A 25,704-nucleotide genomic window follows, 5' to 3' on the forward strand; every position below is an offset into this window, starting at 1 on the left:
AGCCATTCTTTTGGACCCCAGATCTATTTTGTTTGTCACAGTGAGAGGAAGCTTGAGAAAGAAGGTAGCCAGGGACAGACTGGGAGTCTCAGTTAGTCTGCAGAAGCGTGCGGGCTATTAATTGAGGGTTACTGTCACAGACGCCTATAAACTACTCAGCTCCCTAACCGAGTTATTAAATCAGGTAAACTTACTGAGTAGAATGTTGCCAATTATATTTATCTTCCATTTTTTACTTGAATTTCAAGTGCAAAATTAAGTCACAGCCATCTCGGGGGTCTGAGAAATCCACAGATGTAATCAGTTGCTTTACAGGTGTGGTAGACAGGTTTAATGTGGGAAAGCCAGTGTAGATCCAGGGAGAGTGAGGGATACATCCTTAGATAAGGTAACTCCTGAGAAAAGCATTTTCCTTTATTGACTTTCTCATTTACAGCAATTGTCTGCTGGGAGGCACAGCACTGTTAGCTGCCTTCCCTTTAAAAACAGCTAAGGTGCTGCCTCCCATCTATGAACCTGAGACAGTGGTTAGAGTCAATTACTGGACTCTCTATATGTCCTCTCCATCAGAACTGTACCTTTGAAAAAGTTTAAAAGTTAAGTATATTTAATGATGCCTAACATATTTTATTGGCTGTGTTTAACAAAAGGCACTATGCTGCAGTTGTTTTTGACAAGCATGAAAACATCACAGCGTGAGACTGCAAAAGGAATTATGGAGAGAAATTACAAGTGATCCATCTCTCAATGAATTATCCACCTCAATAGCCCGCAGAACTCAGCTACCAATTAACACCTACTTTATTACATGTTGGGATGTACTTAATAACTTTCATGTGTTTATGCACTATTACCTTGACTGATGCCTCTTGTACAATTAGGCATAATTGGCATATCAATATGCAAAAGTTAAAAGGATTAACCCTCTTAAAACTAATGAGCATTTCTGTATCCAGCTGCTAAATGAGACAAAATTAGCATTTTTCACTTTTGGGCAGGATTTTATCATGCAGTTTCTCATTGTTGGTATTACCTTGTTACATAACTTTAGTTTGGGGGGTTGTAGGCTGGACTGTTGGAGAATAAGAGTTTTCCAAAGTTAAATTAGCTATAATTATCCCAGCTTTTGTTTCCGAATTCTTGGTCTGAGCAATATGGATTCCTCGATAAGGAACAAAAATAAAAGTTACTTCTGGTTATGTGTACTCAGTGCATAATTATATAAAAGGGGGGTATTTTGGTGAGGATATGTCATTTCACGGAGAAAGCTTGGCTCAGAGACTCTGTATTGAAAGCCTGCCATGGCACCAATTTTCTTTCTGTCTCGGTTCTTTTCATCTTTTTTATCCCCCATGCACAATTTTCTGACTAGATACTGACAGAAGGTAAAGTATTTTGGCGTATTTATTCAAACAAGCCCATTAAGGTTATCTGTGTGGCTTCTCAGAAGTTGGGTGACAGTGTGAGGTCAAGAGGGAGAGTCTGCATTCACAAGTGGAGTGGGATGGACCCTAAGAATGTGTACACGTGTGTACATGAAACTGTTATAACAGACACACAACCGTGGAATGTGGAAAGTGGGTGTTTGGAGGCCATACATACATGGTGTGTTGTGTCCTGCTTAATAAAATGTCTTGTTTGTAATAATTTTTACCAGAGACTGTTATTTCAAACTTCTGGTCTAATTAATAACATGTTTACTGTTCACAGCGATTTCATTATTATTTTCGATATTTTAGGGTCAAATCAATAGAATTTTTATTAACTCACAATTGAATTTGTGGAATTACAGTATTCTTTATGACTGTGTATTTACAGTATGTTTTATGTCATTGGTAAGTGTTCTAAGATTCTGAAAATTAAATGTATTCTGAACTGCTCATGTAGCTCTTCCACCCCATGTAATTAACAGAAACAGAGTTGAGTTTGGTTGTGAATTTAGGGAATTTGATGACTTAGATGTTTCAGGGAGAAATTTCAGTTACATAGGCATCCTGTTTGACACTGGAGCCATATTAGTGTGTGCCGTTTTCTTTAAACATCAAGTAATCATTTTCAAATTTTTAAGAGGTTGATTCAATATTCAGTAAATGTTTGAGATGTAAGGTGTCAAAGGATATAGTCTGCAAGACATTTGCCTCTACACTATATATATATATATATATATATATATATATAGAGAGAGAGAGAGAGAGAGAGAGAGAGAGGTCCATTTGAATGGAAAGGAAGCACCTTGGTCTCTGCCATGATCTGTTTCCCATTCTGATATGAACAGGGAGGTCTCTACAAGAAGGGCAGCTTCTTTTCCAGAACACACAGGATCTAGAAAGGCAGGCAGCAAGGGCAAACTGGAGCAAATGAAGTTGTCCTTCTAAGGGCTGAAAAACCAATGTGCTACCCAGCAAACAACTAGTGCAAAAGGCTCAAAGTACTTAGATGCCTGTTTATGGTAGGAATGCTCCAGCCTAGCAGACAGTTTAAAATAGATATTAATGAACAGTTTAAACAGCCCAAACCAGTAAGCTGCAAACACAGGATCTGCAGGCTGGAGCTGTTGCAGCATGTAATGCCGGTGTCTTCAGCAGCGACAGGCATGAATATTCACCATTCCCATTCTGCAAACCCACAGACGGGCATCGCTGAATTCATGGCCATCGTGAACAGAGAAATGTTTTCAGTGGTGTTTAGATGAGGACTTAGGTCCAGCCATCCCTAAGTGTTAGCATCCAAGACCCCTCTTTATACACTTAACACACTGTTCCCACACACCCCCATCCCCCCATTTCAACGTATTATCAGGAAAAAGAGGAAACAATTTTCTTTTGTTTCTTACTTCTGTCATTATAGGATGCTTGCCAAAGTTGTGGCTAGCCAAAAAGGCAGACATAAAAATCACTACTAAAAATATAAGCCTTCTGTTTAGCAGACTTTTTGAGAAATATTATGAGATTGTAGGGCATGTCCATATTTACTTCAAATCAAGCTTATAGTCAGGTTTGAGGCTTTGTTTGGATAAATTGTCCTGAAGTGGATCCTGATATTTAATTAAAATGACACTAAATCACATTGAATTGATAAGACTTGGCATCTCAAACAAAGGTAATTGCCCGTATTGGTTTTGTGCAAAAATAGAGCTGCTTGGAAAATGTGCAGGCAACACAGACTGTCAACTCCATTTATAGATCAATATGTGAAAACCATTGATCAGGCAGGCATGGGTAACAGTAACACTTTGCATTTATTTGTTGTTTTTATACCATATTAAGGCTTACAGGATTATAGACTTCCTAAATATTTTGACTTCCTCATAAATATATGATCTGTTGCATGTTAATTAAATGAGAGTCTGCAGCCATTTCTAAAATTGTTTTTAGTTTGATGCTTTCCTTTCAGTGCCGTGGATTGTGTGATCTGAAAATGGATTAGTTTCCTTTTGCATAAAGATTATTAGAGCCTATTTCAATGTGTCCTATTTAATGTAAGATGTGACTGCTGTTTGCTTTGAAAAACATAGATGCAGACAATTATTTTCTCTTGGTGAATGGCTGATCTGTTTTTTATTAGCTGGGCATTCTCCGTGCCCAGAGTAGAATTATTTCCTGACATCTTCTGCACACCCAGAAGATAAGAGGTCTTCTTGATTTCCCTGATAGAATTTGTTTCCTTTCTTTTCTTTCTCTCTAGCTCTCTAACACAAGCATCTGATCGAACATTATGTAGAAAACAAACTGATCATTTCAATTAAATTTTAAACACGCACACAAATCCAATTTGAATTCTGTTTTTCTGATTTGAGTGCTGGGTTCTGCAGTGGAATCTTTCTTATCTCATCAGTGAAAGGACAGTGTCTTGTTCATAATCTTTATTGGACTATTGTAGATGACGTTTGTAAGCCATTTTGGTTTATAAGGAAAATCTGGAGGACAGTGGAGTGCGACTTTCCGCAGATCCAAAGCGCCGATACGACAAGGCAATAATGTGTCTTCCACTGTAATTTTCTTTGCCACTGAGAGGTCAATTCTGTTGAAGAATCTTTTTGTACCGTCTGTAAACGTTAGCAGCACTGGCTTTCAAGACACTATTCAGCTTTGTGTACGATATTAAAATCCGATAAAAAGTAACATTTCAGACACACAGAGTTAAAAGAAAGCAAACCAAGAACAGTAAACAGGAACTCTCAGGCTGCCTAAGGTAGCTGGTAGCCAGCTGTTGGTACTCATACCCCAGAGCAGAGGAAAAAGTCTGTTCGTTAGAATTTCCACCTTTTTAGAATATACCCCAGAGAAGATTCACGTCCCACTAGAGATTTGTCCTTCCCTGTACCACCTCATGATACTTCATGCTGAGAAATCTTTTAACTCTATTTACCAAGTACAAATTGGGGTTCCCGAAAGGTGGGGGAAGTTTATAGTGAAATTAAAGAGCCCATACTTCAAAGAATGAGCCAGGGCTCTGGAGTTCACACATGTGGCAAACACCGTTTTCCTTTTAACTTGAACAGAGAGCTAAATTTGTTTATAATCTCCCACTGATTGAACATGGTTCGGAATGTACATGAGATACATTTTTTTAAAAGTTAGTCCTCTGATTACTAATTTGAATCCAAAACTCTAACCTTGTTAGCATCTGGACTTATTTCCATAATAACAACCCCTTCAGAACCTACAAAGTAATGAATAATTGACAACAAATGAAATGTTTTGATAGTTGTCGGCACAAAGCATGTTTAATGTTTTGTGTTGCTTCCTAGCTAATTATGTAGATGACACATTTGTCAGACCTTGACTGCCATTAGAAACGTGTTTCCAGAGGGGAGAAAAACAGGCTATTCATAGAGTAATTAACTAGAATGCTCAATGACCTGTGAGAGATTCAAATCGCTGCCAGTTCAGACATTGTTTTGTTACAGAGCAGAGGGGTAATTAAAATTCCAAATTACAGTCCTATGATGGAGCATTTGTTTGTTGACAGTATACTCTTAGTCTAGTTTGTTAATTCTTTTTTAAATTGCTTCTAATCCATTTTATAGCTTTAGTAGTTCCCTCTTTGAATTTACTGACAACTAATATTATGGTAAATTGTACTTCAATGGAGGACTGCCTGCTTCAGTTTCTTGGGAGTACAAGGTGGGTGGGATACAGAAGCTCCCTCCTGAAACTGACATTCAAGGTGCTCTCAGCGGAAGGCCGCCCGTAGGAAACGTCTTTTTAAACACCCCATCCTTGATTCTGTGTTCGGAGCAATATCCCAGTTTTTAAAAAAAAAAAAAAAATTACAGAGATAAAAAAAACGTTGCAAGGAACACCTAAAAATGCTGGAAGACTCCTGTCCCCGACAAGAAATGACAGATGAGGTTTCAGGTACCTAGGAAGAGGAGGGAGGAGGTAGCCCCGTGGAGGACTTGAGGAGTGATGCTGAGACAAGTGCTGGCTTAATTTTGCAGGATACAGGATACGGCAGTGCACAGGGATGCTCAGCCCCATCACTCAGTGTGGCAGCTACTTTAACAACCCTTTCATCCCAGGTCGTGAACAACCCTGGGATAACAGGTGTCACTCACGTGGTTTTCTTGAGGAAGCATTAGAAAGGTTTACAAATCTAGAGAGCTAAACTGCCCTGGAAAGATTCAGCTCCAGCACAACATTTATTTAGGTTGCTGAAAGTGAGAGGATAGTTTTATTAAAAAGATCTGACAGAAGTCACACGGTGTTTGATGCAGGAGAGCTGACAGAGGCGGACAGTGAGCACTGATTACCCCAAGTCACTGTCAGCTAGGATTGATTTTCACCTTCTCCATTTATGTAACGGTTCCTGTAATACAGCTGACCCCGCATCACGTTACCTTGTCATTTCTCTGCATGGATCAAGAAGAGATGAGCTGAAAATAGCTAGACACCGACCTTGAACTTGCCAGAAAAGTGAGAAGTGACAATGGGCTTTTCTGTAGTTCATCTGGGAGGAGGAAGGCTCACTGTTCTCTGCTGAGTTCACCGCAGCAGCACAAGGGGGCAGAGCAGTACTAGAGATCACAGGTAAAAAGCTCCAGCTCCGAGAGGAGGAGCGGGATCTGTGGGAGAGCAGAGGCCTGATTTTTCCATCTTAGTGAGACATAAAGGAGAATTACTGATGAATCAAAATCTCAGGTCCCATGATGTTCGTAGTCAGTAATCTAAAATTGTACATTCTAATTAAGAGAGGTTACCTAATATTCTGAGTGCCAGCAACTATGCTTTTCCACTAGGTAATCTGCAGAGCCTCTTATTTTATTTATATAGTACTCTACCCTCCAAACAACCCTGAGTGCAGTCAGGATAAGCAAGAGAGTTTTATGACGAGCTCCAAAGGTAACTTGCAATTTTTAGAGGGGTGAAATACAAGGTAAGGAATGAGTTTTGCCAAGAAATTCAAATTTAAATTTGTCTGCATGTGTCTTTTACAATTTTAATGTTGGCCTTCGCTTTCAAAAACCACCTTTTAATTGACCATGATTACATGCAAGGTTAACTTAAAACAAGGCATAGTGAAGAGTCCTTTACCTACTGAAACTGAACTATGTTTCATCATAGGTGACATTCCTACAGTTGGCCATGTTAGACAGAGAGCAGAGAAATCAGCAAAGAGTAACTCAATTGACCCTCAAGTTACAGGAGCTGAACGTAGGGCTACAATTCCATCTTTGCGTGCATAATGGCTAAAGATATTTCTCCAAATCTATATAATAGCTAGATCTTTTTTTACATGTAGTAGATTCAGCATGTCTGCATACAGTCTTACAACTTATATCAATGCATAGAGTTATATATCCATATATATATGGCACAAAAGAAAGCACATATGTTTATATAATATATACTCATTTTTATATTTGTGGAAGATAACTATATAGATATAATTACAGGCAGAAAAACCAGTATCAGCTTAAAATCCTTTTAGAGGGTCAGTCAAGTTTATACTGTCAATGTTAAGTTCTAAAAATAAGTGGAATACTAATTGTTTAAGGGTACAATAAATTGGGGATCACTCTATCACCAAAAAAATAGATCCAAAACATATTTTCAGTATATGGATCATCACAGAAGTTTTTAGTACATAGAGTTTGGCCTCTAGTACAGGGAAAATATCAGTACCCTGACTTGCCTGTGTGGGGAATGGAGCACAAAAGGGGGCTTTGAAAGGCTTACGGCTCTGAGGTGTGCGTCTGATGCTGAGGTCTTTAAAGAAAGTCTTGAGGAGCTGTCTTCTGAAAGACCCACAGACTTTGCCTTCCTGCTCCTGCTCTGACGAAGTGGGGTGAGCACACAGACCTCCAGGTGCCCTCTCCTCGGTGGTAGTAAATCCATCCCTAAATGGTTGATTAGCCTCGCCTCTAAGGTCACCCATGATACAACACTGTTGATAGCTAAAATAACTCCCCAGAGTTGGGTTTGGATTTTTCCTTTTTTTTTCTTTCCTGTTCCCTCTTTTCAGTTTGCAAGGCTTTTAATAAGGGACTCCACTCCCTGATGTGTTCGGATTCAGTTTATTGTTGCCATCTGTTTAATTATCCTCTCAGGTTTGTGTTGGGAAGCATGAAAGTATTTTCTCCAGCCTTTGAATCCCTGTGTACCTACCGAGATGTGGGTAAAGTACGTGTCAGTTTTCAAAGAGCATATTAAAAACTGATAAGCAGAACCATCTCCCAACAGCAGCGCGGAAGGCCGCGGCATTATTTTGTACATTAATGCTTGTTGCAACTAATTAGCAAATGCACAGCCTTGTGGCTCGGTGGCAGACGTGACGCTGTCTGTCTCAGTTACTCCCAGTCTCCTATGGTGCCTCTTCTAGGTGACGGGTTCTGTGGTTCCTATTTATGTCCAATGCACTGACAATCAGTTGATCATGAAAAGCGACAGGGATTTGGGTTGTTTGACATACAACCTGTGTTTGTCATATGTCAAGCAGGTTGACTGGTGTGCCGATAGTAAAAAGAAGCAAGCCCGTGAAAACCAGGACAGGCGCTTTGGGAAAAAGAGGGAAACTGGAAAGGGACTCAGATTCTCATTATGCTTTCCTGTCCCCCAAAGCTCCCAGCCAGTCACGCTAATCTTCCATCTTTCTCATGATGAATACTGCATGGCAGCATTAGGTCCTTTTCTGGGCTTCATAGAGACTGAACATCGTGATTTTTCTCTGGTGGTCATTGTTCTCACATCCAACCTGATGCATTTCCCTCTATGCAAAAGATGTGAGAAACAAGGTAGTGGCTGACACAGACTGCTTACCAACAAAGTTGTATCAAAATAAGCGTGTGTACTGGCCCTAGGGTAAAATAACACACACTGAAACAGCTCAGTGTTTCAATATGCAGAGGTCACCCAGAAACTCCAACCAGAATTACATTCCAGTGTGTCTGCACCCCAAACAAAAGAAGTCAAACTGCCATAAATTAGAAGGCACTTTAACAAGAGGCCCGTGTTTTCCTGAGATTCCAAGTCGATCTTCCTGTTGTGTGTTTGATGGTGTTCAGAAGTGACAGTCTGGTTTTTGTGCACTGGCTTCCCAGAATGTCAGAACCAGAGCTAGTTAGAGTGTTGTTCCACAATGCCGTGTCAGTAACCACACAGTGGGCTTAGCCTTATGTTGGTGCAGAATCTCGGGAGGGAGGAGTGAGAGCTTGTACTGCCCTCTGTCACCTTTGGTCACCTGACCTGCTTTCTTTCCCACAGGGTGAAAGAAACCTACAGTCTTGTATAGGCAATGAGAAGGGACATGTGTCTCCTTGCATTGGATAGTCCTGGATCATATCATGTAGTACCAAGTGACCCAATATAGGGAGACAGGAAAACAAAGTGACAGTTTTGTTTAATGTAAACTAACATCGGGACAAGAGGCCAGAACCTCCAGGCCCACTGCCAGATCACACGGACAAAATGGTCAGAGTTGGTGTTTTCTTCTTAAAATCTGTTGAAGGTACATTTTTTAATCAGTGGTACAAGGTTAGTGAAGAAATAAGCCCAGCTTGGGTCAGACAAACCAAGTGTAAGTAACACAGTTCTGTGAATCCGCAGGAAAGCCGAACTGACTGGTACTTGACAATACATCACACAGCTGTGGTCTCACCCATCCATCACGGCCCAACAATGGGCAACCTTTCACGGCAGCTTCCTCTTTTACCATGAATTATTGACAGTGTTAATGTCAATAGCACATGACCAAATAGACAGGAAAGAAATTTAAATTCCTGGTGTACTAACTATCCTGAAAGGCTACGCTACTTAGAGAGACAGAGACACGTGGAGAGAAAGACCTCTAGGAACTCCCTTCTACACAGAGTCATAAATATTGTGGCATCTTACAGTTCTCATCTACAACTGAAACTTACCATCTCTACATAAATAATTTCCTTTTCACTGAGTGATCACCATGTCAGCTCAGCCTGTGTATCCTCTGAGCGTCCCCAAAGAGAAAGCAGCAGAACAGGCCAAATGTCTCCACGTACACATTCATTTTCCATTTATTCATTCAACAGACACAGCTTAGCACTTACTGCTAATGTCACAAACTGCTTTGGAAGCAGGGGTCCAAAGCAAAGAGTGTTTCTGTCTCCTTGCAAGTTACCACTGGAGTGTGGGAGCCTCCTAATGCTGGAATAGCAGGGTTCAACTTATTCAATTCATGATGACCCTAACATCAGCACCTTCTGAACTCTGTGCTATTGCTGGGGTCAAATACGCACAATGATTGCTAATGGCCAGGATACTGAGAGATATTTTTTACTTCAACTTCCTTTAGGCTATCTTTTTGTGATTGTAAATACCAAATACAAATGTTTTTCTCTTTAAAAAATATTTATATTTGTGGGTTCCCACCCGATTTTAAGCTCTCTCTGCATAGTTCAACGCCTCCCCTGTGTGGCCTTTGATGGACACATACAAGTTAATGGAAGACAATTTTGACAAGAGAAGAAATTGCCATTGTTCCCATCTGGTTAAGGGTGTGGGGTCCTTTTCTGTTCACTGCAGACCTTAACCCTTTCTTTGTGTATTTATTAAGTTAATGAGAAGCTTAACTGATGTTGAGATAATAATTTATGACTCAAATAGTATATTAATGCATTTGTTTATCTGCTCTTTGTCCTTGATTTCTGTACAATGAATCCGACCTAATTTTGGCATTTATGGAGGAGTCAGCACTGCCCTGTTCTTACCTTCTAAAATCTGTGCTTTGCTCTTGGCTTTGAGATCTGGTTGAACATTATCCTTCAGATCCCCATGATTTATGGAGCTGTGTGGGATTGATTGCAGCTTATACTCAATCTAATTTATAAGCCTAACCAAGCAGCCCCTACAATTAGAGTTGTCTTGTCTATATAAAATGAGCAAACCATCCCAGCCCTTAAAATGTGCCACCAATCTTTTGCTTACACTAGATCCAAAGTGACATTAGCCATGAAGAAAAGCCCAAAATGGGGTGAGGGACTATCCTGAGGCACATTCCAACCATCAGAAAGGGAAGAATCGAACATTTAGATGAGCAATTTGTTTAAACTGCTTAGACATGCTAGAGCCAAGTTACAGTGTCACCAGGGTATTAAAATTATCTAGTCAGTTAACCCCAGTACCCGAGGATCACCTGATTATACACAAAATGGCATGACTGAGGCTTTACAAGTTTTTGTTTCTACAATATTGTGTAGGTAAACAGCTGTCTAGCTATGAAGATGGATGAAAAACATTGATTGGATTCTAGGCGTGGAGTTATTTCTCTCCATTCACCTGTAACACCGAGCTCTCCTTCATTCAGTCTGCTTTGTCTGACTCCAAGTCCCCCACCTGTTTGCTGGGGGCCAGCCTTGGCTGACCCACACTTCCCAAATATCCCCATTTTGTACTCATAAGCCCAAATATCTCTTTCTATGAACATGTATAGACTTGCTAAGGGCTGTTCTCGAGACATCCCCCACTTGACTCTCCCCCCTCCCCCCCAGGCTGATAGATTACAAAAAAGTGATTATGCCACTGACCCAATTGAGTGCCCACACATTTGTATTCATTTCAAGTAGATTTGGAAGTTGTTGTTTTGTTTTTTTAAGCATATTTGAATGTAAAATGCTTAGCTGGGGGTGTAGTGCTTTCTTGGTAGCTGTGTGACCTACTCAACCCTGGTCACTGCATTGAGTAGCTTCATCCATTCCATTGCCTGATTCATCCCACGTGAGGACAACATGCAGAGCTTCAGAGCATGCCAATTGTCTTTGCACATGGGAACTCAGACGCTGACAGTTGCTACTCATAAATTTGGAACTGTAGTCTCTACCACATTTCAGTGACAGTATAAAAACCATCTTTCTTTATAGCTCAAGATGAATTTTCTTACTCAGATTTTCCCCTTTGGGTTGAATTTCAGTTTTAGTTTCTTACATTACTGTAAATTAACAAACATCTTGCGGCCTCTTAGACAACACTAAAAAAGTAACTGTGTTGTCTAAGGAAAGGGTGTTGTCTTGTCACCAAGATATAAATACTCTGTTTACTCTAGGTTATCTATGGTTTAGATTTCACTTGCTTTGTAAAAAATTATTCTGAAAACCTGATGAGAAGCTGCTTTAGATGCCAGACAACATGTGGTGGCTTAGAACTCTTATCAGAACAAGCACACCAGGCCGTCGGAAGCCAGCAAGGAGACTCTATGCACAGTGTTTTACACAAAATTAAGCCAGCTTAGTTTTGAGTAGGTATCTAATCCCTTCCCATTTATCATACATCTTGACTAATTAATCTTAACTGGAAGTTTTCTAAACTTTGCCTGAATTTTTAATCTCTCTTTCAAGAGCTCGTGACATCCCATGAGAGAAGTGGAAACACACAGGAACACGAACTCTACATAGTCTCAACTTAGCTCCTCAGAGCTAAAACTTCTTTTCCAGCAGCCTGTGTTTTATCCAATAGAAACCTGTGTGGAAACGGAACAGTAGCGCCACAGGAGGAAAGAGGAAAAAACCTATTTGGTAGCACAGATCGGAGGCCTCCCAGGACATCTGGGCTTACAGTTGGGATTCTGCTCAGTGGCTTCATCTTTCTTTCCTCTTCTGTCTCTTTAACTGCACTGACATTTTCACATTGGGACTGCCCTATGAAAACCTATATAAGCATTTATATTTCTTCTGACATAAGCCAACTCCCCAGGGAACAGTCAAGAACCTACTGAAGTCAAGTCGCTGGTGTCCCATTCAAAATGATCCAGTGCCCCTCGGTCTCACAAGTCCCCCAGTGATGATGCTTTCTGGTGGGCATTTGAAGCAGTAATTCTCATTGTAATGTCTCCAGTCCACCTTGGACTTGCTCACTGAGGGCACCTAAAACTGTACCATTAGTCAAATCAAGACATCAAGGCATACAGATCCCTTGAGTAGAACTCCTCCAAATTCCTGCTTCTATATAGGAATAAGCCTTTGAAAGAGGAAGGCACAGTTGTTTTTTTTCATATATTACATATATATTCAGGAAACTTTTTCTTTTGCTGATACCTGGAGACAGTAATTACTGTGCCCATGGCAGTAAATCACCAATAAAAAATTCAAACATGTAGTTGGGGAGGAAGTGGCCGCCCTTGGTTCTTTCAGACTTGTCAGCGACCATTGTCCCTTTCAGAATAGTGCCGAAGTAGATCAAAATAGTTCAAAGTTTTGATCAGTCACATTTCAGTGGGTAAGGTCTAAGATATTTTAGGATCTGTAAAGCTGGATGTGATTCATGCTCTCACAATGTGATTTTCTACTGTACACAATAAATATGATTGATTTATCCTGTGATTAGGAATCTGGGATAGTGCTGGGCAAACTTGGGGACAAATCCTGGCATTGATCCCTACTGATCATGTGAGTTTGAACTCCTGACAGGGTCTTCGAAGACTCTCAGTAAGGGAAATGCAAAAATATCTATTATGTGCAGAGGAATAAAGACAAAAAAAAAAATCACAATGAGTGGATAAGAAGTCTGATATGTGCACATATGCAGTATCTTACCATTTTATTAAATCAACATTATGATGAAGCTATTCATCTGCAATGTCTTTTTAAGTTGCTGCATTAGCAACTCTGCCATTTCATCAAGATGTTTAGGAATGAGCCAGTTTGGCTTTCCTATGAGAAAGCTTTCCTTTCTTAAATTGAAACTGCATTCTTCTCTCTCGTACAATACATTTTGACCACATTTTCCAGTCCCCATACTCCTCCCAGTTTCCCCCCACCTTCCCTCTCTTCCATATCCGACCCCTCCTCTGCCTCCTTCAGAAAACAGCAGGTCTCTAAGTTACCACAGCCAAACACAGCCAAACCAGCAAATGGGTTGAGAATGTGTTTATGTTCTGATCTATCCTGATTCAAACCACCTTCAGTGTTTGGTCAGCTTCTTCTTGATTTTAGCTTAAATGTTTATTCAGGACTTGAAATATGTTGTTATTTTTATAATGCCTGTTGGTTTCTCTCTTTTGCTATGACTCATGGTTAGCTCTTGCATTATTACACACAATATAAATGTGTGTAACTATTGAAAGCATCCGTTATCTGCTTGGGACTGTGCTATTATGACAAAAGAGGTTCTTAACCCCTCACAGAGGCAGTTGACAATGGGGGTGAGAGGCAACTCTAAGCATGTCTAATACTAAAACTGGAACTTTGTACAGCATCCTTCTTAGGTTAACCCGGAGGAGACAGATGAGGGTCAGGAGCATCACTAAGTTTACTTTTACTGAAATTTACTTGAAGACCCAATTAAAACTTAACCTTCTATGCTCAGTTCTATGTTAGGCTTTCTTTTGTCTCAACTCTGATAACAAATATTCACCCTTTTAATGATATAATTATGCATTATTCATATCTTTGATGTGCTTTCTGTCTTTTAAAATAATCTATTTTTTACTGTTGATTAGGTTTTTATATTTTTATAGTATGAAGCACCTGCTCAATTGAAAGTGACTGCACTAGATCCTGTGCATATATTATGGCTGTTAGGCTGGTGTTCTTATGGGACTCCTACCAATGAGACCCATTGTTTCTCTGACTCTTTTGCCTGCTCTTGGGACTCTTTCATCCTGTTGCGTTATCCATCCCTGATATGAAGGCTTTAGCCTTGTATTATCATATCCTGTTTTGTAGTGTTTGGTTGTGGTCTTAAGGACCTGACTTTTTCTGAAAGAAATTAAGAAGGGGTTAGATGTGGAAAGAAGAAGAGGAGGAGATGGAGGGAAATCTGGAAGTGGGGAACTGTGGTCAGTATGTGTTGTATGAGAGAGAAGAGTCCAGTTTCAATTTTAAAGAAGGAACCATCTTACAGTAAAGACAAACTACATCCATTTCTGTTTTTTATTAAATGTGTTTCTCAAGGACTGAACTATGCCCTGTTACATTAACTACAAATGGCTCTGTACTGCTAATCAACGGAAACCATACTCTGCCTTGGTTTTAAAAGGTTGTTATGACCATTTCATAACCAGGTGTTTATGCCACAAGGCTGTTATGACTAACTTGTTATGTGAATATTCTGCTTCTATAACTCCACCTATTTCCCTTGCCAAGCCCTTCATTTGGAAACTCCATACTCCTGAGCTGCAAAAGTGGCATTTTCCCCAATGTCCAATGCTAAGCCATCGAACACCATCCTATGGAGAGATGGCCCATGTACACAAATAAATCTTGTTTTAATTAATTTGGCTATGATTTGAGTCAGTCGTCTTTCTCTTTGCATCAGTGAGATTAACACAAAGAAAAAGCAAAGAAACTAAGCTTATTTCTGCTTCGCCCACAAATAGTGAAGGCGGTTGCGTGGAAACTGAGACAAATATGGGCGGTTCACCTCTTCCACAGCCTGTTCAGAGAGTAAGGTGACCCAACCTGGCAAAAGCCCCTCTCCTGCCCAGGGATTGCATTATAGGTTCAGAGTTCTGTAATTCTTTAACCTTGCACACTTTTCCATTAAGAAACTCTCAAGAACAGCACAGCAGGAACATAAGGTACCAGCAGTGGAGTAAGGTAGCCAGGGACCAGACGTAACTGTGACTATTATCCTGTTAGGAATTGAGCTAGGGTGATGAGAGTCACCAGAAGGGAAGACAAAGTTTTAGTTTCCTAGCCAACCACAATCAGTTTGACACAGTAGAGAGCTCAGGTAAGGAGAGCTGAGGATGTTTCATACTGAGTCTCCCCAAACCAGAGGAGCCATTCTTGTTACTGTTGTCAAACTGTTTTAAGGTGTGCTTGGTGCCAGGAAATTCATCTACCCATCTAGATCTTAAACTCTTTCCAGATACAGTCACATGACCTTTTATAATCACTGAAGTTTGCATTTAGTTCTATGTATTGGAAAGGTAAATATAGAGGATTAAATAAGCAACATGTTTGTGTGTATGAATTGTGCTCCTTCTCTCTCTCTCTCTCTCTCTCTCTCTCTCTCTCTCTCTCTCTCTCTCTCTCTCTGTGTGTGTGTGTGTGTGTGTGTGTGTGTAGTTTTCTTCCTATTGCTTCATGGCCAGCAGGTGGCTGCTGTAGTTTCAGTATTTACTTTTCCAGCTAAATTCCAGAAAAAGAAAGGCACACACAGGGATATGCCTGTGTACAAGAGGCCACTCACTGAAGGTTTCTAGACAGATTATGTCCCCCTCTGAGTATAAGAAGAGACAGGAAAAAGGTTGAAAAGTTATGGAACTATGAGCTGCTCCATCCCAGTCTCTGCATGATAAATCACTGTAGCTTGTCCTATAGTAGTGGTGTAGAGACAGATGGAGACAATATAAAAATATGTTCAATGTAAGATGACAAAAAAAAAAAAGAGAAATGGATTCGCTATTAGTAGAGGTAGTGAGGGCTTTTAAATGTTACAACAGCAAAGACATGGACGGATGTTAGTTCTCATCACTGAGCTGGTAAGGACAGAGTGAGCAAGACAGGTCACCCCAACTAAGATGTCTAGTGTTTATGAGCTTTCAGGAAAATACCAATGTGGTGGTTACAAAATGACTGGGAATGGAGGTCCGGGTGCTTATGTATCTATGCCTTGGGGTGTGTTTAGATGTCAGCCACAACCATTCAGCAATCACTGCCACAGTAACAGCCAAAATCCCCATTCAGACACAATGTAGTTACAGGAAAGTGAGTGTTCATGGACGTACAGCAGTATCTGTCTATATGCATGTGTACATGCTTTGATATACACATGTGTATGAGAACAGCGATATCTAATGTTTCAAATCTTATTTTTTCTTCTCCGGTTATAGGGAAATGCAAAACTTCTAACTTTTTTATAGAAAGTAGCACTTCCTGTTTAAGAGACTCTATTCCTCATTGCAATATCAGAAGGAAGATAATATGTACAAACTGACCCGAAAAAAAAATGACACCTGGCTACAATATGCAAAGTGAATGTTCAAAGATAGAATTAAGGGGCATAAGTCAGAGCAGACGTAAAAGAAGCTGCCCACTGATTCCAGAGATAAGTCACGAAATAATATCTTCTCATCCTATCTGGAGAAAATTGAATGGATATTTTCAAACTTTTTTATTTCACTTACAGTTGGGTCCATGATAAAATGATAAATTCTGTTAATCAAAAAAGGTTAGTGGCATATTGTGTCCTTGGTAGGTGGATAATAGACTCTAGACGAAGTTGTTTATGACTTTTGTACGGGAGTTGTAATACCTCAGGAACAAAGCACACAAAAACATCAACTGTGTGTTTGATTTAATCCACTTAAAGCAAAGAAAATCCCACAAGAAACATTATAGGATAATGGAATATGTAAAATTAGTTGCTTTCCAAAAGGTCTTTCCCAGTTCTATTCTCCTGAGCTGAATTCCTTACCCATTTGGCCCTCAGATGTGCATCCTCCTATTGGAAGCTGAGATTGCTGTGCCAGGGCCCACTCCGAGTCAACCTGCATTTGTCAAACAAGTCCCTCCTATCCGCACGGTCCCTGCATCATCCCTGTGTGCAATTCTCTTTTGTTTGTACTTTCCCTTTGTACCTGGTGGACTCTATATTATATTAATTCATAAAACTGGCTCTGCCAGGCTCCCCACAGTTACAATTATTAAGGCCATAACTGAACCAGTTTCTCTCATCTTGATCTTCAACCAGAAGTTCTTGTCCCGAAGCTTTTGCTTCACATTAAAATGCTAATGATCACCTCCACCAAATTAGTAGCTTAATAATAATACAAAAAAAAAAAGCTGAATGAAAAGGCTTTGATCACTACCTTAGAGAGTTCAGGATTCCAACTTCTCTCCTCTGCATCATTAGCAAACAATGACCTTTAATTAAAAATAAAAGATAGATACAAAATAGCTTAAAAATGTTTTCTTAGCATGACTAGTTCTCACAGTTTTGTTTGTATTTATAAAGAACTTTTGACCTTCTGTGCTTGTTTTCCAGATCATACAAAGAGACTATCTTTTCCAGATCATACAAAGAGATTATCTTAATGCTATTTCTAAAATGTAGTTTTTCCTTAAGAACTATAAGTTAACTATAAAGTTTGTTATAAATCTACTTGAACTGCAGAAATTTTGTAATGCTTTGAAGTTTCTATCTGATGTACTTGTTAAAAGAACTGACTGACACACACGAATCGTCTGTCCCCGTGTCCTCAGGGACAGTGCAGCTACTTGATGGTTCTTTCTTTTCCCCATTTCCTCCTGGAAAAAAAATAGAATAATGGCTTTATAATGAAGTCCTTATACAGACAGTGTGTCCTGAAACAATATTAACAGTATTTGGTAATTGATCAAGTGGGAAAAGATCACTTTAGGTATCAATTAGATGTATTAATGTTGTTCGTTCCCCTGCTAACAAGTAATAGCAGAGCAGACTTTTCATACCCAGACTTTAAATCCGTTTCCTATTTTAAGTTATGAATTTTCCCTGGGAACCCACAGGCATAAAATCTGAAAGTGGACTCTGTGGTGGTGGACTGTGCATCCATACATAGAAAGCCACAGAGGGCTGAGAAACTATGAAGCCTTGGTTTTTATGTGTCATTAGCTCTTTAATGAATCTCAAGGGCCCCTGAACCAATGAACTGAGAGTCTTGGGAAGCCTCCAGTCTGACCTGAGTGGGAGAAGTGAGGGAGAGCACATAGATTAACAGTGTTCAGTCCTATTAAAATATTCACAGAAGACTCATTTGAAAATGTATTAACCACATACTAAGTTAAGGCCCACCACAGATCAAATGCTAAGTTTGGGGACAGGAAGCAATTGGCAGAAGTTAATTGGCCAATATTCAGGGAGGAGACTGGAAGAGAGAAGACTGGGAAGGAAAATGCCCTGATAGCCTTTTAAGACCTGTGGTTGGCAGACATTGTTCTGATAACGATCTGCATCCATTGGTGTTTCTTCCCTTAGGAGGTAAACACATGAAAAAGCCATAGCTCTGATGAGTCCTGGAAAGGGAGCAGGCGCCTGCATGTCAGAGTGGAGGGAAGGGCAGGGTACCAGATGCTTTCATTCTTCAACCACATTCAGGATAAACAATGCTCTTGAATCCTCAGGGGCCACTGGACTATGACTCTTAAGGCTGCTTCCTTGAATTAGGAATTAGTGTAGTATTTCCAGGGAGGGATTTCTAATGACTGTAAGCTGTTCATTTCCTCAAGGCCTTATTGTGATGTTGACCTTGAAATCTCAACTTTGTTGCCAGATGCTTGTTTAATGGAAAGAAAGTACCAAATCCAAATCATAGGACATAAAAACATAGCTACCAACTTGGATAAAGTAATGCAGAAACAATGTAACTACAAAACAATGCAGGACATGCAATAGCTGAGAAAAATAAAAATTTAATAATATATTATATGCCATATATATTTATCTTGTAAAATTTGTAAATATTGACAAATTTTAAGGGAATAATCTCTCTGTTAGGCTTGAGTATGTTCTTTAACTTTGAAATGTTCTTCGGTGACAACTGGTGATATGAGTGAAATGACATTATTCCATAATCATTGATAAGGATTTATTTAATATTGATGAAAATGCTAAATAGGCAACTATTCATGAAACTTTTTTACAATTTATATACATAATGTTTTCTTTCAAAATCCCCCTTGTATTGTTTAAAAAACAATTTAGGAAATTATTCAACAATAAAATAAAGTTAATTTATGAAATTAGGATATGTGCTTCACATTATTATTTATATTCAAAAGACAAAATAATAATAAATTAATCATTACATATTTTAATTCTCAGCTTTAAACACCTAGGTAAAATCCTTTTATAATGGCAGAAGGAAATACCATTTTTCATAGCTACTTTGTAATTTAAACTCAAATATTAAAACATGAATATCGAATACAGAAAATATGGAAAATTCATATAAAGATTGTTTACAGTGGGCAAGTCTTTCTACAGATATAGTCTCTCACTTTGAATTAGGTAAACAATAAAAGAAAAAATTAACAGCTTTTGTACTTAGCTGTTTCGCTATTGTAGATATAGTACTATTAAATGTTCATTTAACTTACAGAGTTGTGGTCTGTATTCTTAAGTGGCACCAGTCAATTTAGGACTGGAAGATTTTCTTTTTAAATGGTTTGCTCATGAATGTATCTCTTAAGGGAATAACTGGGCCTGAGGATTGGGGTTTGGGCTCGATTCCTTCCACATCAGCCTGCCTCAGCTACCCTTTAACCTAGGGACAAGTTCTAAGAGCTGGTGTTCCTTAAATGAAAAGTGAAAACTATATTATGTTTACATACTAGCTTTAGAAGCTTTTATAGAGTCACTTTTGTAGTGATTACAGGTCTGTTACATTAAAGGAAGGAGTTCAGGTGAGTTGTGTTTTGGAGTACTTAGAAAATGAGATATGCTGCTTAATGGAATGTAGAAATACTCCAGACTGTGCTTCTTTTTTCTATCTGCCATTGTGAAATTGCATTTTTGTCCTTTGCTAAGGCATTCTTCTGCTAAGGGAGCTTACAGTTTACATAGTCTTTTACACACACACACACACACACACACACACACACACACACACAGTTAAACTAAAAGAATTATAATCAAGGTCTCTACTTAGTTGTATTTTAGTGATGAACCAATCCTACATCAATTGCTTATCAAGTTACTGGTTCCAAGGTATAATTTGAGCAGAACCCAGCAGATTAAGAAAGGCTATCATCATGATTATCAAAGCTTCAACATAGACAACAGAAAACCACCAGAGAAGTTTCTGATGACAGAAAAAGGGTTTTGGGTACTTTCTGCATCTTACTTCCCATCATCTACTGTTTTTTTCATTCATCTGCTTACAACTCTCACCATCTCTCAGTATCTCACAGGCCAACAGTGGTTGTCAAGGAAGAGCTAAGGAGGGGCGGAGGCTCCTCAGTTCCTCAGGTCCATAAGACTAACCTTCACTTTATAGGATTGTAAGCTGGGCCTTGACCTTTTAATGCACATAGCATCTGGGTATAGAGTGAGATACTGCAGAGGCTCCATGATGTGCTGTCACAATAGGTTAGGTACAGACTTAAGCACTGAAGAGCCCTTTCCTTTTCTTTTATGATAGACATGGAAGACATTTCCAAAACCACAAACCATTTCTTCATCAGAGAATTGTTTTCCAAAAAAGTTGTTTTCATTGAAAAATATGTTAATAGGCAATGTGTTTCTTATTGTTGGGTTTAAATTAATTGGTAGTTACATATTATTAAAATAACTCAATTTTAGGCCCTTGTGATAAATAATAATAATTGTAGCTTACATTAACAATGTCTTTAAGGATCTTACACTTTTGGAGAGTGTAATGTACTGTTATAAATATTTGAGAACCTTTGTTTCTGTAGAAAATGCAAACTGCTAAAAAGAACATAGGAAACAATGTTATGGGAGGTAATAAAATATATCACACCATACTGTGTGTGTCTATCTAATGCTCATAACGACTCCATTTCTGATGGCAGCATCTATGTATTATTCTCACAAATAATATCAAAACAATATCTATTTCTTTTATAAACAGACCTAGTATGGTGTTTAATTTTATACATTCATGAACCATTGAGACATTAAATCAGTTGTTAATTTATTTCTGAGGTATTAAAATATTAAATTGATTAATTATTGATTAGTTTAAAAGTATTCCTTTTAAATCTAAGGTTTATCTCAAATAATTTTTCTAAATAAATGTTTAATAATTACTAAAATAAGTCCTCCAATATTATAGAATTTACTATAGTCAGAATAAATGATACTATGTCATGTGTTTTTAGTAATTGCAGCTGTAATTTAAAAGTGAAATTTTACAGTGGCTACAAACCTGCAAAACGATATTTAGCCTGATCCTTGTCCAGCATAGAAATTTTGTGTTTTGTTGCTATTCATGATTTACTGTTTATTTTCATTTTAGTGGTTATATGAATATGATGACATGAATTGCAACCTAGACATAAGCAGTCCTTCCTATTCTCTGAGATTTTCCATTTATTTATTTTGGCAATGATTTTGGAATCTCCAGAAAGCAATACCAAAACCAGAGCTGAAGGCTTAACTAACAATGTCTTCTGCTTCCATGCTGGAGCACACAGTAGGTTTCTTAACTAACAAGGTCTTCTGCTCCCATGCTGGAGCACACAGTAGGTTTCTTAACTAACAAGGTCTTCTGCTCCCAGGCTGGAGCACACAGTAGGTTGGTTACCCCCTGACCTGGGAAAGTCCCACTATTCTTTACTCCAGAGTTTATCAAATTTGGTGGGTGAGAAGAATCAATTGGTGAAATTTAGTAATACAGGTCTCTGTGATCATTCTAGATACCAAACGCAGACTGACCTGTTCTTCTCCTTGTTCTTAGGCTTAAGCAAGCAAAGCAAACAAAATGATTCAAAGAGAGGAAGCAAAAGTTTCTGAACTGGCTATCTTTTACTTTAAAATTTAGCCTATAAAATAAAACAATGGCACCATACAGAGAAAGTCATCTTGTCTACAAACACCTACCTCTACCTCCTTGTATGTCTTTAAAAATTATAGATACAAGAATCAGGTTTACAAGTGCCTCATAAAATTATCCTAATGAGATATTAAATATTAATGTTTTGAAGGGAGAAAATGGTCTAGTCAGAGTTCTTCTGTATCTAGGATGCTTACATGGTCAGAGAATCTTCAGTGGTGTATGGTGTGTGTGTGTGTGTTTGTGTGTGTGTGTGTGTGTGTGTGTTTTACAGAAAGTGAAGGTAAAGAAGAGAGAGAAAGTGAGATGACAATAGGCAACAGAGGGAAAATAGACATGCAGGGAAAGGACAGATGAAATAAAGGTGAAATGGAAGAAGGGCAAGAGGTGGGAAAGGAAGGAAGGGATAGGAGAAGAAGGAAAGATAGAAGGGAGTGTGATCACAGTTTGAGCTATTACAGAATTAGATTCACCTCTTAGGAATGATGTCATGAGTTTTCCAAGAAATTCCATGGGATACTACTCTCAGTAGAACAGGAGTTAAATGTGGATGCTGCCTCTGGAGAGAGAAGAGCTAGAGGGTGCAGAACACTCCAAAATGGTCGGAATAGTCTTTGTTACCATTCGGACAAAACATCTGACAAGGGCCAAGTCCCCACCGTTTAGGGTAGGTGATACCATGTAAGAAGAAAAAGGTCTGCGCATGTGTAGTAAGGCTCCCACCAGGTAGATATTTCTAACAACATAGCCTGCTCCTGGGAAAGATAAAACATAGGTCATCAGAGGAGATCATCCATCAACCACCTTCTTTCTACCATAAGGGAAGCTACCTGTCAAAGATGAAAGGCAAATTTTAACATCAGAGGCAGATAAAGAAAAAAAACAGAATAATCATTGGATGTTTTAAATTTTGACGTGTACTGTAAATCAGATAACCTCTCACTCTACAGCAGATATGAAGCCCTGTGGAGCTTTATCTTCCCAAGATACTGGGACAGAAAGTCTGGCCAAATACATTCTCCTCTGGCACGCTCTGGAGCAAGCTAGATACTGTTAAAGACTGGTCATCAGAGATCAAGGAGAGCAAAGGCAAGAGCAGATATTTCTGCTGCTGGGTACTTCCAGGTGTGTCCTCTACCTGATCTATGAGCCATTTGTGCCAACCCATGATGACCAGTCAACAGGATGATGTAACTGAAACTATGCCGTTATGTTTTAAGCCTGGGTTCTTTTGTGTAAAGTGAGCGATGATCGAGAAAGAAAATGGGATAGATTGTTTCAAAGGACAGCACCCAATGTGCTTTCTTTGAACTCACTGAAACATCTTTGAGGAAAAAGAAAATCAAAAACAATTGCAGGGAACACACCCAGGGAATTAAAAGTGTCTAACAATGAAAGAGCCACCAAGCTCCAGCATGGGCATAAAATGGGACAGTACATTCTGTTTAAAAATAGCTCATTCTCCAGAGTTTTGTTTGAGATTTTTCCTAATTTCTACTTGTTTAAAGCTAAAGGTGAAAAGCTGCCTTCTTATAAGTTTATTTACTGGAATACAGTTAACCAAAGTGGAAAAAAAAAAAGAAAAAAAACCTCAAACCACTCTCCTTAAATTGAAGCTTAACGTTGGAACCACATTAAAAAGGCAATCTTTACAAATCAAGTTGCCAGGCAAGAGTAAGGCAGGGATGTAAAATTAGGCAAACCCAAAGTTCCTCTGCTGTGATTGCCCTTGCTCTTTGCAGCCCGTTCTCTGATGGCTCATTGCCCATGGCGTTTGACTCAGCTGGGGAGGTCAGCATCCCAGCATCCCAGCAACCCAAGTCCTAGGAAGAAAGAACAGAAACACGTAACCTGACATGACATGATCGCTGAGGCAGCTTGTTGTGCCGCATGCTTACATTTTGAAGTATCTCCTGTGAGCTGAATTACAGAGAATAGCATTCGACAGGGTGAAGGGTTGCCTACACTGAAGAGAAGGCAAGATTCTTGGTAAGGCAAAAGTCTGAAGGACAAGTGCCTTTAGCATGAAGCAAAAGTCTTACTTTATAAAATGACCTCAAAAAATAATAATCGGACAGCCCTGCAGAGCTAGTAGAGGGATAACCATCGAAAGCTATGGCCTGACTTAGTGTATTGCTATCTAACTAGAGTACATAGCAATTATCCATGATGCAATTTATCTGAAGTAGACTGGACTGTTTCTCCTTCACTACCTCACTGTTCAGCAAAGGAGCAATGCTTCTTTTCTGAGTGACCCCGGGTGCTGTGGAACATCATGAGATTGGAAAGCTAGTTACTAATGTCAACTTACTCCATATACTTGAGCTTCTTTTCAGAAATCAATAGTACCTATGCAAAATGTCAATTTTGTTGACCAAATGACATATTACATGTAGCCACAAAAGTAATGTAATATCCTATAATAGAAATCTTGCCTGGCATTCATGATTCTTAGTGAATTTTTTTTTGCCATAAAAAAACTACTCGACAATATTATCTTTAAACTGGAGCTCAGTTCTCTTGTATTCCATAAGACCCAGTGATTTCCTTTATGTGCACATTGCTATTGCTTTTGTGAAATGAATACTATCTATGAAACCACTTTTAAAATGAAATGTTTTTATTAATATGTTCTTATTAAATTTGGCACTGTTCCCACAACAGTTATATATTAACTAGTCTGCTGGAACTTTTGTTTGCAAGGAGGATGAGGTGAATCTGGCTCCTAATATGAATAATAATGTTTCTTTTCCTTTATTTTATTGTATCCCTGTCAATATTTTCATTGTCCTGTTGCTTTTAATCTCTTACACAAGTGTTGATATTCGTGTACTTTGAACTCTCCCTCTGAATTTCTTGATTCTATTCCAGTTTTTTAGTCTAAGACGGGGGAACAATCAGGTCGGGATCGCGTGGGGAGTTTTCTGCAACACAGCCACCTAATTTGAGGTTCTATGACAGTCCAGTGGATTCTAGTCAAACCGTTTAGTTGTGGAGATGTAACATTGCTTTCAGGAGTCCTTCCTTTCAGATTTGTCAGGATGTCCAACAAAGTTAGAGATCACCTCCCTAGAAGTCCTCTTGTTTTTCTGTTCAGAAAGATCCTCATTCCCTTCACCGAGCCTCCCATCCTCCCGTTAATAATCGCTTCTGTAGGAAATCTATTTATTCTGCATCTGCAACACTGAAGACCTCTTAAAATTCACATGAAAGCTATTTTCCCTATACTGAAACGTCATAGAGTTAAAAGACAAAGGTTCATTTACTAGGCTTGTGTGAAAGTTATAGTCAGTTTCCTTTTAATTTTTCTAAACTCAAATTCCTTAGCCCCAGTAAATCCTATCCGTTCCCCTCTTGTTCCTTTCTATTTCCACCCCAGGCTCTAAATTACCTTCTCCACAACTGTCTACAAAATACCCTGTATCCCAAGGTAAAAAGTACCAAGCTCTACTAAAGAACACTTCGTAAGGACTCCTCATGTGCCACATAAACATCACTGTAAGGCTTCTGGTGAGCTTCTGACAGACACTGCAGAAGTGAGCACAGTTTTTTTTTTTTTTTTTTATTGTGGAGGAGGAAGCCTGGACTTTCACAGTGACTGAGGAAAATCAAGCCCATCCTAAAGCCACGGGGAAATCTAAGAGTATGACATAATACAAAGCAATCTTCTCTTTGTTTAGGATTAAAATTCGGAATTCTCTTTTTACAAAAGCTCAAATTTAGAACATTTGTGATGAGAAAATTTTTATTTTAATTTTAATAGGGTATTATACTTTTGTTGTTGTTGTT

At 38.9% G+C, this 25,704-nt stretch overlaps 1 protein-coding gene across 1 annotated transcript in view; it reads left to right on the plus strand.

The window, feature by feature from the left end:
- The window catches only part of ARHGAP15 (Rho GTPase activating protein 15), a gene marked incomplete at its 3' end in the record, with an annotated part of 579,351 nt that overhangs the window by 749 nt on the left and 552,898 nt on the right, over positions 1-25,704 (plus strand). The window lies entirely within an intron of this gene.

This window comes from Micromys minutus (assembly GCF_963924665.1).
Source record: "Micromys minutus genome assembly, chromosome: 13".
In the NCBI taxonomy this organism is placed as follows: Eukaryota; Metazoa; Chordata; class Mammalia; order Rodentia; family Muridae; genus Micromys; species Micromys minutus.